At 43.7% G+C, this 15,453-nt stretch overlaps 1 protein-coding gene across 2 annotated transcripts in view; it reads left to right on the top strand.

Moving 5' to 3' along the window:
• Positions 1 to 15,453, top strand: part of LOC128693320 (transcription factor SOX-8) — a 98,369-nt gene that overhangs the window by 69,753 nt on the left and 13,163 nt on the right. The gene's annotated exons all lie outside the window — the stretch shown is intronic.

The following is a 15,453-nucleotide window of genomic DNA, read 5'->3' as shown; positions in this document are numbered from 1 at the left end:
ATGCATGCATTGGAAGAAAAAACGCAGATGCAGTATACACAGACTTTGCAAAAGCCTTTAACAAGTGCGATCATGGTGTAATAGCGCACAAAATATATGCTAAAGGAATGACTGGCAAAGTGGAAAGTTGGATCTTCAACTTTCTAACCAATCGAACACAGAGTAGTGATCAACAGAGTTAAATCGGAAGCTACCATAGTGAAGAGCTCTGCTCCACGAGGCACAGTACTCGCCCGCATCCTGTTCCTCATCCTCATATCAGACAAACAGATATGTAATCCTCAGCACCGTGTCATCCTTTGCAGACGATACTAGGATCTGCACGAGACTGTCATCTATTGAGGACACGGTTAACCTTCTAGAAGATATAAACCAAGTTTTCCAATGGGCAGCGGAAAACGATATGATGTTCAATGAAGACAAATTCCAACCACTCCATTATGGAAAACTGGAGGAGATAAGAATTAGAACTGAGTATACTACAAACTCTGATCATACAATACAGAAAAAAAATAATGTGAGGGACCTGGGAGTGGTAATGTCTGAGGATCTCACTTTCAAGGATCACAACAGTGCCACGATCACAACTGCAAAGAAAATGATAGGATGGATAATGAGAACGTTCAAGACAAGATATGGCAAGCCAATGATGATCCTTTTCAAATCACTTGTTCTCTCTAGGCTGGAATACTGCTGTACATTAACATCTCCGTTCAAAGCAGGTGAAAATGCAGATCTAGAGAGTGTACAGAGAACCTTTACTGCATATATAAGTTCTATCAAACACGTCAACTACTGGGAACGCTTGGAAGTACTTGACTTGTACTCGCTAGAACGCAGGCGAGAGATATATCATAATCTACACTTGGAAAATCCTAGAAGGAATGGTCCCCAATCTGCACATAGAAATCACTCCCTACGAAAGTAAAAGACTTGGCAGGCGATGCAAAATACCCCCAGTTAAAAGTAGGGGCGCCATTGGTACACTAAGAAAAAACACCATAAGTGTCCGAGACCCAAGACTGTTCAACAGCCTCCCACGATGCATAAGAGGAATTACTAATAGGCCCCTGGTTGCCTTCAACAAGGAGCTGGACAGATACTTGAAGTCGGTGCTAGATCAGCCGGGCTTTGGTTCGTACGTTGAACTACGTGCGGCCAGCCGGAAGTAACAACCTGGTTAATCAGGCCCAGATTCACCGGGAGACCTGGTCGTGGACCGGGTCGCTGGGGCGTTGCTCCCCTGAATACCCTCCAGGTAACAGAACCAGTAAAGCATTAAACTACTGGGGACGCCTCAGAGTACTAGGAATGCATTCTCCAGAGGGAAGATAACTGTACCTGATGATGGAGCCCTCCAACTCCGCCAAATCGCATCGTTTCAACACCACATCCTTCCAACACCACCACATCCTTCCAACACCACCACATCCTTCCAACACCACCACATCCTTCCAACACCGCATTTCTTTAGCTACAGATCCTCTTGGAAATATAATCCTTTGCCATAACCCTAAAAATCCTTCCCTTACATAAACAAATTGTGAAAAATTGCGGCACTTGAAAGAAAAAAAAATCATTGAAATGTGAGCCGGTTGCCCAGAAGACAGCCTGGGTGAGAACACACTACCAAACCTATACCCGACTCTTGGTATTTACCTATTCTTGCACTATAAATGTCCATTTCGCAACACCTTCCTCCGACGGGGTTAGTTGCAGGTATGGCTGCGGTTGCTATTGAGTTAGGTGTATCTATGATGGTTTGTATCTCTCTCAGGACGGTCGGGGCTTGGGGGTGTTTGGTAGGGGGGTAAGAGTTAAGGGGGTATGGGGAAATGGGTGTACGGTTAGGGAAGGGGTGGGGAGGTACTGGACAAACGAAGGCGAGGCCTGGCCTGTGTTTGTTCTGCGGCCGCCTCGTCTGCCTGATCCTGTACACTGGCAGACATGGGTGTCAAGCCTCGGACGTGGGTGTCAAGCTATGGACACGGGTGTCAAGCCATAGACGTGGGTGTCAAGCCATAGACGTGGGTGTCAAGCCATGGACTTGCGTGTGAAGTCACAGAGGTACCACGGGTGTCAGGTCACCGACGTGGTACAACGTAGGTACCACTGGATGAGTCGTACCCTCAGTCAAGAAGCGCATGCTAACCCGCTTAACATCAATGTTTGGTCTCCACCATTGACTCGTGTTTGATGGCTGGCCACGATGGCTTTCTTCTGGCTTTTTCTCATTCTTTTCCTCCTTGCTTGTGCAGAGGAGAAGTGATTGGGAGTCGGAGGTAAGTGTTGGGATACCTCTGTTGGCATACACCAGCTTGATCACCTGCTGAATACGTAAGTGATGACTCCAGTCTAATATGCTAATTGGCAGGTTTAGAGACATGCATTTAAATGCGAGACATCTAATGGTCGCTGTCTGTCAATCTGTCTTTGAAGGTAGGAGAGACAGCGGAACTGGAAAATATACAGAGGTTCTTTACTCCCTCATAAGAGTCAATAAAACATTTTAAAGTACAGGGAACTCCTCAAAGCACTCGAATTCTTTTCTCTGGAACGGAGGAGAAAGAGAGAGATGCCTGATAATATATACATGGTAAGAACTTCAGGGCATGGTCCTTAACTGGACGCTGCTACAACTTACCTGGAGTGAAAGATAGGGGAGGAAGTGTGGAATAAACGCATTGAAGAGCATGGGAACCAAGAGTACAATTAGAGAATACTATGAACATCCATAATTGATAATATACACACGAACGATATTTGAGGGCCTAATCTCACTCCACACACCACCATAACAACGTATTGGAGTGTAAGATATCGGTGGAAGTGTTAAAATGATCCAGCGAAAAGCAAGGGCACCATGGACACAATAAATGAACTGTGTCAACATCCTCAACCCACCACCAGCAAATATCAGAAATATTACAGTTAAAGAAAGATTGAAGTGATAAAAGGATGGAACAAAGTATAAAACAAACTCGAATCACTCAGAAGAGCGTATGACTCGTCTGAGTGATCCAGGAGTATGTCAGAGGATCTTGCCTTCAAGGATAGCAACAGTCAGTCACTGTCACAACTGCAAGGAAAATAATAGACCGAATAACTAGAACCTTCAAAACAAGGGATGCCAAGCCAATGATGATCTTTCAAGTCACTTGTTCTCTCTAGGCTGAGTACTACTGTGCTCTTAACAGCTCCGTTCAAGGTAGGCGAAATTGTAGACCTGGAGAACGTGTACAAAACCTTCAGCGCTCACGCAGATTTAACCAAGCACCTAAATTACTGGCAACATTTGAAGTCTCTATCTGTACCCCCTTGAACGTAGGTGAGAAAGACTCATTATAATCTACATTTTGAAAATTCTAGAAGGATTGATCTCAAATCTACACATACAAATCGTTCCCCGTGGAAAAGACTTGGAAGACAGTGCAAAATACCCCCGGTGAAAAGCAGGGGTACAATGAGTATACTAAGGGAAAACTCTATAAATGTGAAAGGACCAAGACTTTTCAACGTTTTCCCATCATTCATAAGAGGGATTACCAATATATCCCTGGATGTCTTCAGGAAACAAGCGGACAGGTTTCTCAACTAAGTGCTTGATCAGCAGGTCTGCGGTGCTTATGATGGACTTGGTGTGGCTAGCACCAACAGCCTGGTTGATCAAGCCATCCACCAGGAGGCTTGGTCTGGGACCGAGCCACGAGGGGGTTGATCCTCGAAACAAAGTGCCAAATCAACCAGGCTGTGGTGATATGAGCGAGCAGGCCGTCAACAGCAACAGCCTGGTTGACCAGGTAAGCAACAAGATAGATTGACCTCAGGCCGGGCCGCGAGGGCAGAACTCTCGAAACCAGTCACTGATATTGAGAACTTGTGGCTACAGCAGTACCGTTGTGGCTACAGCAGTACCGTTGTGGACATAACAGTACCGTTGTGGATATAGCAGTTCCGTTGTGGCTACAGCAGTACCGTTGTGAATACAGCAGTACCGTTGTGGCTACAGCAGTACCGTTGTGGATATAGCAGTACCGTTGTGAATGCAGCAGTACCGTTGTGAATACAGCAGTACCGTTGTGAATACAGCAGTATCGTTGTGAATACAGCAGTAACGTCGTGGCTACAGCAGTACCGTTATGGCTACAGCAGTACCGTTGTGGATATAGCAGTACCGTTGTGGATACAGCAGTATCGTTGTGGATACAGCAGTACCGTTGTGGATACAGCAGTACCGTTGTGGATACAGCAGTATCGGACCTATTTTACCCCTTCATTACAGTCTTTCAGGATTACTTTTTGTGTATTCGACTCAGCAGCTGTAGTTGAGTGCGTAGCTGATGGGTGGCGCGTTCACCTGACAACTGACTCAGGTTCAACCCCGGGCACGTCTCCTTATACCTGTTGTCGCTGTTTATCTAGCGGTAAATACTTACCTAGTGGCAGGTTTCAAGGGCATCTTATTGGCTGGCTGATCAACCAGGCTGGTGCTGCTAGCGTCCCGTAGACCCACATAGCCATCACAGCCAGCTTGATCTGTTTCTCGCCAGTCTTTCTGTTAATCTATTAAACATATTTATCTGTATGTCCATATTCGCATCGGGGTGTTGAATTACTTGCGAGAGAGAGAGAGAGAGAGAGAGAGAGAGAGAGAGAGAGAGAGAGAGAGAGAGATAATTACATATTCATAATTACCTTATTGTGGGTGCAGTTCTCGGGGTGTTCCATGTTCAGCAATTTATTCATCATTTTTTTTTTACTTTCCAGTTGATGTAGCCCAATTTCTTTCATTCCATTCCATTGTTCCATCTGTAAGGTGGTGGTGGTATCGCCGTCGCCACCACCACCACCACACCTGCGTGTCTCGTTCTGCCTCCACATCTCATACAACCTTTCCCTGCCACTCCCTCCTGCTCGCCGGACATAGCTTCAACATTGTCATCTACACAACTCTTATTTAGACACACGTGCCCCCCTTCCCTACACACGCAGACGTACATAACCTTGGAGACAGTGTGGCCAGACAACATTTCAGTGTGGGTCCTGAAAGAATGAACATAGGCACCGGGTGTGCACCCCAAACAAAAATCTACAAGTTCGATGACAGAATAACAAACATGTGGAGAGAGAGAGAGAGAGAGAGAGAGAGAGAGAGAGAGAGAGAGAGAGAGAGATAAACTGAATGTTCATAGACAGTACCGCAGAATAGAGTGGGCAAAAACTGGACGAGCAGACAGGAATAGTAGGGAAGGCCCTACAATGGATTACGGAATACCTAAGCAAGAAGTTTGTGTGGTCTGAGGGAGCGGTGTGAGCGTGTGTGACAAGCTGTGTTCTACAAAGTTGTATTGGCAAGATTTATACACAGCTTTAAGAGCAAGTATGATAGGATCCACATGGCCAGTATTGATTAAACTCAGTAATGGCTATTTTAAGAGTCAGGACCAGGAGCTGAGACTAGACTTCTGACCACGACATACACAATACTCCAGGTTGACAAGTGGAAACACTACTAGTCGAAGTCACAGAACAAGGGGACACGAGGACAAACATGTTACTAGGTGAAATTCTAGAACACTGGGACAGAATTAAAAGAATTACAAACTGATGGCACTAACATCCTACATCGTAAAAATCTTATAAAGTGTTCTAAGAAGCAAAATCGCCAACCACTCCATAAAGGTGGCAGCAAAGCATTAGCTAAGAACTATAGACCAATAGCTCTGACATCCCACATCATAAAAATCTTTGAAAGAGTGCTAAGAAGCAGGATTGCAAATCACCTGGATTCCCAAAATCTGCACAATCCAGGGCAACATGGGTTCAGGGCAGGTCGCTCCTGCCTCTCACAACTACTGGATCACTATGACATGGCCTTGGATGCACTGGAAGAAAATCAGAATGCAGATGTAATATACACAGACTTTGCAAAAGCATTTGACAAATGCGATCATGGCGTAATAGCCCATAAAATACGTGCTAAAGGAATAACTGGGAAAGTGGGGAGATGGATCTTCAACTTCCTAACAAATCGAACACAAAGAGTAGTGGTCAACAGAGTTAAATCGGAGGCTGCCATAGTGAAGAGCTCTGTTCCACAAGGCACAGTACTCGCCCCCATTTATTCCTTATCCTCATATCAGACATAAACAGAGATATACACCACAGCACCGTATCATCCTTTGCGGATGATACTAGGATCTGCATGAGGCTGTCATCTGCTGAGGACGCGGTTAACCTCCAAGAAGATATAAACAGTTTTCCAGTGGGCAACGGTAAACAATATGATGTTCAATGAGGACAAATTCCAACTACTCCGTTATGGAAAACTGGAGGAGATAATAACTAGAACAGAGTATACTACTGACTCCGGCCATACAATAGAGCGGAAAAATAATGTAAGGGACCTGGGAGTAGTAATGTCTGAGGATCTCACTTTCAAGGATCACAACAGTGCCACGATCGCACGTGCAAAGAAAATGATAGGATGGATAATGAGAACTTTCAAAACGAGAGATGCCAAGCCCATGATGATCCTTTTCAAATCACTTGTTCTCTCTAGGCTGGAATACTGCTGTACATTAACATCTCCATACAAAGCAGGTGAAATCGCAGATCTAGAGTGTGTACAGAGATCCTTTACTGCACGTATAAGTTCTGTCAAGCACCTTAACTACTGGGAACGCTTGGAAGCACTTGACTTGTACTCGTTGGAACGCAGGAGGGAGAGATATATCATAATCTACACTTGGAAAATCTTGGAAGGAATGGTCCCAAATCTGCACACAGAAATCACTCCCTACGAAAGTAAAAGACTGGGCAGGCGATGCAAAATGCCGCCAATAAAAAGTAGGGGCGCCATTGGTACACTAAGAGAAAACACCATAAGTGTCCGGGGCCCAAAACTGTTCAACAGCCTCCCATCAAGCATTAGGGGAATTGCCAATAAACCCCTGGCTGCCTTCAAGAGAGAGCTGGACAGATACCTAAAGTCGGTGCCGGATCAGCCGGGCTGTGGCTCGTACGTCGGACTGCGTGCGGCCAGCAGTAACAGCCTAGTTGATCAGGCCCTGATCCATCGGGAGGCCTGGTCGTGGACCGGGCCGCGGGGGCGTTGATCCCCGGAATAACCTCCAGGTAACCACTTGGATACCCAACAATTGCACAACCCAGGGCAGCATGGGTTTAGAGTAGGTCGCTCCTGCCTCTCGCAACTACTGGATCACTATGACGTGGTCTTGGATGTACTGGAGGACAAACAGAATGCAAATGTAGTCTACACAGACTTTGCGAAAGCCTTCGACAAGTGCGATCATGTTGTATCAGCACACAAAATGCGTACAAAAAGGAATAACTGGAAACATTGGCAGATTGATTTTTTGCTTTCTAGCCAACAGAACGCAAAGAGTAATAGTAAACAAAGTCAGATGTTGCCACAGTGAAAAGCTCTGTTCCCTAAGACACAGTACTCGCCCCTTATCCTTAGCCTCGTCTTCAGAGACAGAATAGAACTATCATCCCTAGCAGATATTAGGATTTGCATAAGTGTCACGCAAGTAATTAAATCGTTTCTTTACATACGGTTTGCAGCACAATTCTAACTTAGGCCGCCCTAACCCAACCTATATCCATAAAAAAAATATTAAGTTCTAACACACCACAATGTAAAAACTTCAAGTATAAAATGCGTTAACAATATTTACTGTGTGAACAGAAACCGAGCAGCCACTGCACGCGGCTAGTGATATATTCATCTTCCTACTGTTCAAGGTACCTTCAACAGTCACCCTCTCAACTGTTTTTGAAACACTAAATCTCCAAGCGGATGTAAATCAAGTTCCAGTGGACCACAGAAAACTATGTTCAGAGGACAAATTTCAATTACTTCCTTATGTAAAACTTGAGGAAAGATAAGCTAGAATGGAGTATACATCAAATTCTAATCACTAAGTACCGCAAAAAACTAATGTAAAAGACTTAGGGGTGATATCAGAGGATCTCACCTTCAAGGGCCATAACAGTGACATTATCACAACAGTGAGGAAATTTATAGGTTGGAAAATGAGCACTATAAAAACGAGGAATTCCAAGCCAGTGATGATTTTCTTTGTCACTTCTCTCTACGCTTGAATACTGCTGTACACTAACAACCGTTTTTAAGGCAGGCAAAACTGCTTATCTACATAATGTACACAACTTTTATTTCATATATAAGCTCCATGAAAGCACTTTATATAATGGGAACGTTTAAAGCCCCTTGACCTGTACTCCTTGGAACGCAGGCGAAAAATGTTCAACATAATTTGCACCTGGAAAATCGTAAAGGGATCAGTCCCAAATCTGCATACACAAATCACTCCCTACGGAAGCAAAAGACTCGGTAGACGATGCAATATACATCTAATGAAAAGCAAAGGTGTCACGAGTACACAACGACAACACAGTAGGTATAAGGGGCCGAAGACTATTTGCTCAACAGCCTCCCTTCATGCGTAGACTCCTAGCTGTTGCAGCCAGCAGTGACAGCCTGGTTGATCAGATCTTGATCCACCGGGAGGCTTGGTTATGGTCCAGGCCGCGGGGGCGTTGACCCTCGGAAAACCCTCCAGGTAGAGGGAAACGTCGACACCCGAGCCAAGACCAGTTATGTCACAATTCTTCGGAGTACAGCTAAGAGCTGGGTGGCGTTTCCCCGTAAACTCGTTTAGGCAAATTCATGCCAGTCATCGAAGGTAAAGAGGGTGAATTCAACAACTGCAACAGAATACTGGCTGAGCAGTCACCCATATATATTCTATGGATGGTAGTGGCTAATTTATTATGCACTCCATATCTGTTTTATGGACCGTAATAGCTAGTTTATTGTTCACCCCATATGCATCCTGTGGACGGTAGTGGCTAGTTTATTATGTATCCCATACACTATAACTCTTGACTCAAATACCTACAGTAAGAACTAGGCTTCATTAACTAAATTAAAATTGGATCAATATAACCAACTGTCTGTATTTATGTTACAAGCAAATTTCCACCACAAAGGTAACGACAAACAGGTGATTAATACACACATTTTCACCCTCTCACTCCCTCAGATTTTTGCGGTTATAATTTAGTACAGGAAATATCTGCAGGTCTGATTATGTCGTCGCCTTCTCCTATTCCATCTTCATCTTCCTTTTCCTCTTCTGCTGCTGCTGCTGCTGCTGCTGCTGCTGCTGCTGCTGCTGCTGCTGCTGCTGCTAGGGTGGTGGACCTTAGAGAGTTGGGGGCTCTAGAGGAAAAATAAAGGAGGGGAAGGAGGAAGGGGCATGGAATAAGTAGGAAAAATGACTACAGGGAAAAGGGATTCGACACTGGGAGAAGAGGGAAGTTATAAGGGGAGAGAGGTGGAGGGTGGAAGAGACGTTGGGACGGGTCCTCGGGTATTAGAGGGAGGGAGGGGGTAGGGAAGAGATACAAGAATGCAGGGGCGAGGCAACACTATGCAGACGGGAGGGGCGGAAGGGGGAGAAAAGGTGCAGTTGTAAGTTAGGGCGTAGGGGAAGGATAGCGGTAAAGTGGATATTTTAGGGAAAGTGAAGGAAAGAGGGAAGATAACAGGAAAACAAAGAAGAAAACATGGAAAACTGTCAACAAGTATTAAAGAGCTTAATGTACAACTCTGCAACAACCCAACGATCATGTTCTCAGACACTGTGCAGGACGCTTGACTCTCTCACCCTACCAGAATAAAACTTAATTTTAATAAGGGTAATTTTTTTTTATCTTAACCTCACCAGCCTTCCCCCCCCCCCCCCATCAAGGTAGGACGATCTTTCATATACAGAATATTAAAATACATAAGCGGCTGTAACCAACACTCCTCTATCTTATCCTTAACATAGGTCAGGTCAGTCTTGGATTATGCAGCACCAGCATGGGACCATGTTAACAAATCGGGAGGAAAAAAACATGCAAAGGTATTCCAGGATACTAGTTCTAGAGCTAACGAAAATCAGCCATGAGGACAGGGTACAAGGGACCGAACCTAACTATATTGGAGAATAGAAGAACCTGGGGAGACATGATAAGGAAATACAAAATACTCGCAGGCGGACATGGATACACTGTTAGAGATGCGGAAAACAAGTACAGGAGAACACACGGACGGGAAAAAAAAAAAAAAAAACAGGAGTCACAGTGCGATCAGTGGAAGCAGGCGCCACACGCAGTTTTAAGAATAGGTATGTCAGGACGTATTAGACCTGGAGTAAACACAAGTGGCAAGTTAGAGACGCAAGACCCGGAGCCTAGAACCGACCCTTGCAACCACAAAGAGGCGAGTACAAATGGCTTTCAGCAATTTTAGCTGCCCTGGTCTCTCAGCCATACACGCAGCCAGACAACCAGCCACACACGCATGCATCCAGCTAGATGACCTGGAAAATGGATTTCTTACATTTTTTTGTAGTGTAACCTTTCCTTTTATTAGCGTCGCCTCCCCTAAGCGCTCTGTCGGGAGTCATTAATTAATCTTCACTATTCTCGTGGTCGCCAATATATCACCCGCCGGCCACACACTTGCATACCCTAATGCAGTGGTTCTTAACCTGGGTTCGATCGAACCCCAGGGGTTCGGTGAGTAAGTCTCAGGGGTTCGGCAGAGGTCACACACACACACACACACACACACACACACACACACACACACACACACACACACACACACACACAGTGTACTCACCTAATTGTAGTTGCAGGGGTCGATACTCAGCTCCTGGCCTCGCCTTTTCACTGAACGCTACTAGGTCCTCTCTCTCCCTGCTCCATGAGCTTCGTCATACCTCGTCTTAAAGCTATGTATGGTTCCTGCCTCTACTACATCACTTGATAGACTATTCCACTTCCTGACTACTCTATGACTGAAGAAATACGGTGTGTGTGTGTGTGTGTGTGTGTGTGTGTGTGTCCGTCCGTCCGTCCGTTCCGTTCCGTTCACCCCACTCGTATGACTCTTGACGAAATCATTGAACCTCAGCAGAGCCAGGTTCAACAGCAACTCTTCAGAACAACAACGCTCTCAACGTTTTGGTGTCACCAAATCATAGCGTTACCCTCTTATTGCAAAGAAAGCTCTTAAGATACTCACGCCGTTTGTTACAAGGTATCTTTGAGAGCAATCCTTTTCCAGGATGGTAGACATCAAACCTTGTTGCGAACATGATATGAGAGGCACTTGGCAAGGTGAAGCCGCGCATTTCTGGACTTGTCTCTGAAAGGTAACAGCAAAAGTCACATTGATTTGCAGTTTTGATTAAAATCATATTTTGAAGAAATTATATTTCATTTTTTTCCAATTACGAAGAGTTCGGTGAATGTACGGATGAAACTCGCGGGGTTCAGTACCTCCAATAAGGTTAAAACATCTCTGGTCAAATGAGAGGTGGATATAGGCGAATCCAAGGAGAAGAGAGGCAGTTAAGAAATCAATATATTCAGTTCAGGAGAAAAATAAAAAAGGGAATAAGAAAAGCAAAGAGAGATTATGAGGTCAACGTCGCATAGGATTCTTTCAGGTATACAGAAGAAAGATTAGGGACAACGTAGGCCCACTCAAAAGTTACTCGGGTCAGCTCACCGAGAGTGATCAGGAAATGTGTAGATTTTTAACACTTCCTCTCAATTTTTACACAGGAAGATACTAGCGATATTCCTGAAATAAATTATGTAGAACAGGATGATGATAAACTATGCACGATTAGGGTCACAAGTGACATGGTCCTTGGACAAATTGATAAATTAAACCCTAACAAATCCCCGCGCCCTGACGAGTTATACACAAGGGTTCTAAAGGAATGTGAAGAGGAGCTTAGCAAATCTTTGGCTAATCTTTTCAACATATCACTACAAACTGGCATAGTGCTAGATAAGTGGAAAATGGCAAATGTGATATGTACCTATTTTCAAAGCAGGTGACAGGTCCTTAGCTTCGAACTATAGACCAATAAGCCTAACCTCCATAGTAGGAAAGTTTATGGAATCAATTGCCCAGGCAATCCGTAGCCATCTTGAAAAGCATAACTTGATCAATGAGTCTCACCAGGGTTTTACAAAAGAGCGTTCCTGCCTTACGAATTTATTAACTTTTTTTAAAATTAGACACATACGCAACATCTGGGTAACTTCAATGTAAGCGTATCGCCATTAAGTGGCAATATCATTACAAATTCTAGGACATAATTTGTAGACAAGAGCTGTATACAAAAGATGAGGTAATCAGTCCCTCAGCCTTGGAGTTGGTGTGAAGAGCACCGTAGTCGTGAAGAATCTGGAGCACAGGCAGATCATGGTAATGAATATGATTTGCGTATATGGATTTCAGTAAGGCTCTTGATAGAGTCCCACGTCAGAGACTACCGAGGGAAATTACGGCACACAGGATATGAAAAAAAAAAAATTCATGGATAGAGGCGTGGTTGACAGATAGGCAGCAGAGAGTTTGGATAAATGGGGAGAAATCCGAGTGGGGAAATCTGAGTGTTGGGCCCCTTGTTGTTCACAATCTACATAAACGACATAGATGAGGGAATAAAAAGAGACATAAGCAAGTATGCTAATGACACCAAAACAGGCCGTCGAATTCAATATGACGAGGATATTAGAGCACTCTTGGAAGACTTGAATAGACTGATGCAGTGGTCGGAGAAGTAGCAGATGCAGTTTAATATAGACAAATGCAAAGTTTTAGACATTGGACAGGGAAACTAAACAATGTAGATCTTAATATTACTGATTGCGAAAAGGATTTGGGAGCTCTGGTTAGCAGTAATCTAAAACCAAGACAACAGTGCACAAGTGTTCGCAGTAAAGCTTACAGAATCCTTGGCTTCATATCAAGAAGCATAAATAATAGAAGTCCTCAGGTTCTTCAACTATATATATCATTGGTTAGGCCTCATTTAGATTATGCTGTACAGTTTTGATCACCATATTTCAGAATGGAGATAAATGCTCTGGAAAACGTACAAAGGAGGATGACAAAGTTGATCCCGTGTATCAGAAATCTTCCCTATGAGGATAGACTGAGGGCCCTGAATCTGCACTCTAGAAAGGCATAGAATTAGGGAGGATATGATTGAGGTGTATAAATGGAAAATAGGAATAAATAAAGGGTATGTAAATAGCGTGCTAAAAACATCTAGTCAAGACAGGACTCGCAGCAATGGTTTTAAGTTGGAAAAATTCAGATTCAGGAAGGATATAGGAAAGCACCGGTTTGGTAATAGAGTTATGGATGAGTGGAACAAACTCCCGAGTACCGTCATAGAGGCTAAGACGTTGTGTATTTTTAAAAATAGGTTAGATAAATACATGAGTGGGTGTGAGTTGGACCTGACTAGCTTGTGCTAGTAGGTCTGATGCCATGCTACTTCTTAATGTATTATTTACCCATTTAGGGTCATTTTTTGTTTGATCTAATTTCCCTGTTCGGAACATAAGTTGTCTGAGCAGCTAGAACTATGCTCTGGAAAACTCATATCGACAACCATCACCATCAGGCGTACATCTGGTAGGGTGAAGGTGAGAGGGCAGTTATAAGCATAAAATGTGGCAATATGAGACCACAGTCAATCTTCAGCTATCCTCGGCGAGTTACCTTAGACACAACACTACAGTAGAGCACTGTGACACCGCCAGTAGTCACAGTGACACCATCCTAGTCTGATACCGTTGGTTGTTACAGTGACACCGCTGGTTGTCACAGTGACACCGTCGGTAGTCACAGTGACACCGTTGGTAGTCACAGTGACACCGCAGGCTGTCACTGTGACATAGCCAGTAGAGATAAAAGACTTGGTCTGTTATCAATTTTTTTTTTACATTCCATATTTATCAAGTACTCAGCATACACTTCATTGATGAATTCACCCTCATCCTCTCTAATGAGGATATTTTTTAATAAAGTGATCTGAGACATATAACACTGGAGGCAGCTGAGACAAGTTGCTTCTGAGTGAACTTGTCAACTTTTGTCAGCGTGAATAGCGTTTTCCAGGAGGAACGGAGCTGCAATGATGTACATCACTAAGTCAAGATTAGAATGGAAGCACAAAAGTGGCAGTAAAATGCCGATTACAATAGAAAACTGAAGTTGAAATCTAGATTGTCTATAGTTTTTTTTGGAGACATTCAAACCTATCAAGTGATATATGTGAGACCTCCCAAAAAGTTTAATAGTCCATTTTTATAGTCTTGAAGATCAATATCAACACTGAACAGGAGAAAAGTAACAGGAAAATTAGAAAAAATAATTTCTCCTATCAGCTGCCAAGTTCTCAATTTCAAATTTGGGAAAACTGTTTAATAACCATGTCAACACAGCTCAATGACACTTATATTACTGAAATATGTACAGCTATATAGCCTAAATAGGTCAGTAGTTAGGGGAGGAAGTGTGGACCTGTGTGACTTTCTCAAGGAGTTTTAAGTGAAGTGTCTGAACACAAGAAACAATTGCTGGTGCAATAAGCTGTCATGAACATTGTAGGGTTCTAGAAGCAGATTTAAGAGTTGTAAAGGTTCTAGTTCTCCAAGGTGAGGTTACAGTTCTTAGAAAGGAGAATGAGAAATTAAGATCTCATTTGGATAAGATAGTAATCGCAATAAGGAATATGAGGTGTTTGGCAAAAACGAAGGGAAACGTGAATGTATGGAATGGAAAATAGTGTTACAAGGAGTGAGAGGATGAAACTGAGGAAGGTTAATATTGGGTTAGAGAACAGAAATAGCTTTGCAGTTCTTCAGGATGAATGTGCAGTTGTGGATAAAAAGACAGAACAAATGCCTCAGCATGAGAGAAAAAAAAAGTGCATTCTTGTTGGAGATTCTCAGACTGATATATGGACTGGGTTTTCTGTGATAGGAATAAGAAGGCAAGACAGAGGGAGTGTTTTCCTGGAGCAGGTGTGGGTGATGTACTTGACAGGTTAAAACAAAGCATGCCAGACAATGAGAACAACCTTATTATCTGTCTCAGGATTGGAGATTACGTTAGTAAGGAAACAAGCGTTTCATCGCATTCTGGAGGTAATGATGTTGGGAAATGCAAGTGTGAAGAGCTGCTGGCCAATTATAAGGCAGCTATTGATCTAATTAGGTCCAACAAAGGGATTCCTATCAAATGTCGCACTTTGCCTGGACGAGAAGTGGGCAGTAAATGGATGTCTAGGGCAATGAGGGTTAGTTTCTGGCACTAGACAAGTATTGTAGGGAACTTGGAAATCCATTCACTGATAACTGGGGTAACTTCAATGGCAAACATGATATATATGCAATCGATGGGGGCATCTCTAGCGCAGGGGTGACAGCACTGGCTAATTCAATCGAGTGAGTCATTGCTAAAGTGTGTGGGAGGCGGGGAGACAAATGAGTTGCAGTACTACGGGTATTTGATGAATGAATACATCCGTCAAA

Source organism: Cherax quadricarinatus, chromosome 28 (assembly GCF_038502225.1).
Source record: "Cherax quadricarinatus isolate ZL_2023a chromosome 28, ASM3850222v1, whole genome shotgun sequence".
In the NCBI taxonomy this organism is placed as follows: domain Eukaryota; kingdom Metazoa; phylum Arthropoda; class Malacostraca; order Decapoda; family Parastacidae; genus Cherax; species Cherax quadricarinatus.
This window is presented reverse-complemented; position numbering and strand designations above follow the sequence as displayed.